Raw genomic sequence first — 2,651 nt, 5'->3', positions numbered from 1 at the left:
TAATCTAAGGGTAGAAATATGTGGCTTTTCCTCTGTCCTCTTTTATCACAATTCGGGGATATAGGATCTGAATCGTTCTGGTTTCCTAAACCATTCTCAAGGTGTCGTACCAAAGTCTTATGCGCAAGTGAAGGCTCTCTTCTCCGAGGTAACCTTTTCCTATTGCCTGATGATCATTGCTTGCTTGTTCATTTAAGCTTTGTAATTAACACGACAGCCTGTCATTTTGTTCAATCAATGTTTAGACAACAAAATCTGAAAGGATAGTCTTTAACTTAGACTCTTCCTTCTTAGCTATTTCACCCTTTAAACTTGGTATTTCTAAATAATAGTCATGTTCCAGGTCCCTATATTATTTAGAAATTTTCCAGAGTAATGTGCAAAACTTCTTTCCTGAAAGTTTTATTAGTTCGTTACTCATATTCCTATGTAACATGTTGCAAAAAGATCATAACAATGGATAAGAATAAAGCTAGTTCTGATCATAACTCAAATAAAACATCAAAGATGGCGAAAGAAAGGTAACAAAGAAGTGGATTGAGAATGTGCGTTTTCACAAAAGGAAAGGAAGAAAGAAAGAAAATAAAAAAATGTATTTTCAAGAATACACATAAGAACTAGGTGCCCCAATTATCGCAGCTTGAGTTTCTCTGTACAAACTTTCCGAAGACCCTTCTGAGTTTGACATGTGTTCAGGAGATCTGCAATACTCTGTCAATGTTCCAAGACGTCGCATATCCTTCCTTATTGGTAAAGCAAGATCATCATATGCCCCTGATCAAAATTTGATCCGCTCAAGTCCTGATGTTCCAATCCTGCCCAATACTTGAGTCGCCCTTTTCGAGTTTTCGACTCAAGCCCTCTTTGGTCTCAAAGTGCCCTTTACGGGTTTTCACTTTAGCCTCTCCAAAGTCCCTTTTTTTAGGAAGCAAAGCGCCCTTTACGGGTTTTCACTTTGGTTCCCCTTTCTTTCAAGTGAAGTATTCTTGACGGAGTCTGCGTTTACAGGATTTGGTAAACTTTTGCCATCCATCTCGCATAGGATCAAAGCTCCACCGGAAAAGGCCTTCTTTACAACATAAGGGCCTTCCCAGTTTGGCATCCATTTTCCTCTAAAATCTTTTTGCATAGGAAGAATCTTTTTAGTACCAAGTCCCCTTCACGAAATTCTCGGGGGCGAACCTTTTTATTGTAGGCTCGCATCATTCGTCTCTGGTACATTTGCCCATGGTGAATAGCTCTTAGCCTCTTTTCTTCTATTAGGTTCAACTGATCGTACCGAGATTGGATCCAATCGGCTTCATCCAACTGTAGCTCAGATAACACCCGTAGAGAAGGGATTTCAACTTCAATGGGTAATACTGCCTCCATTCCATAAACCAGAGAAAAAGGCGTTGCCCCAGTAGAAGTTCTAACAGATGTTCGATAGGCAAGGAGAGCAAATGATAATTTCTCATGCCAATCCTTGTAGGTTTCAGTCATTTTCCCCACAATCCTTTTAATGTTTTTATTGGCCGCCTCCACTGCACCATTCATTTTGGGACGATACGGCGATGAGTTATGATGCTTAATTTTAAATTTGCTACAAACTTCAGCTATTGTGCTATTATTCAAGTTCATCGCATTGTCGGATATGATCCTCTCAGGCATTCCATATCGACAAATGATCTCCTTCTTCAAGAATTTGCTGACTACTGCTTTCGTGACATTTGCATATGAAGCAGCCTCCACCCACTTGGTAAAGTAATCAATTACTACGAAGATGAAGCGATGCCCATTAGAAGCCTTTGGTGATATTGGCCCAATAACATCCATACCCCACATGGAAAACGGCCAAGGAGAGGTCATGACGTGAAGAGGTGAAGGAGGCGCGTGTATTTTGTCTCCGTAAATTTGGCATTTGTGGCACTTCCTGGCATGATCAATACAATCTCCTTCCATGGTGGGCCAATAGTACCCAAATCTCATGATCTGTCTGGCCATCGTGAAACCACTGGCGTGCGTCCCACAAATACCCTCATGGACTTCTTCCAAATTTTCTTGACTTCTACAGCATCCACACATCTAACAGTACTTGATCCTTCCTTCTTTTATATAACACTTCTCCATCTAAGACATATTCAATGGCTATCTTTCTCAGAGTTCTTTTGTCATTCTCTGTCACTTGATCAGGGTATTCCCGATTCTTCACATATTGTAAGATACTCCGATACCAAGGACAATCATCTTTTCCCTCCTCCTCATATTGCAGCAATTAGCCGGGGTCTCAGAGATACTCATCTGAACAGCCTCATTGCCTCAAGTCTATTCACCTGAATCATCGAAGCTAGAGTAGCTAATGCATCAGCCATTTGGTTTCCTCCCGTGGGAGTAATAGAAGGTGATATCGTCAAACTCCTCAGCCAATTCAAGAACTAGTTTCTATAACCGATTAGCTTAGGATCTCTAGTCTCCCACTCCCCTTTGAGTTGGTATATCACCAATGCTGAATCCCCGTATACTCTCAGTACTTTGATGTTCCGTTCAATGGCTGCACGAATGCCATAATACATGCTTCATATTCTGCATGTTATTTGTACAGTATCTACTTGTCTGCAACTAATGCCCTATACATGATGCCCACATCGGTATGGATTAAGCTCCTCATGCAC

This window comes from Gossypium hirsutum, chromosome D09 (assembly GCF_007990345.1).
Source record: "Gossypium hirsutum isolate 1008001.06 chromosome D09, Gossypium_hirsutum_v2.1, whole genome shotgun sequence".
Taxonomy (NCBI): domain Eukaryota; kingdom Viridiplantae; phylum Streptophyta; class Magnoliopsida; order Malvales; family Malvaceae; genus Gossypium; species Gossypium hirsutum.
This window is presented reverse-complemented; position numbering follows the sequence as displayed.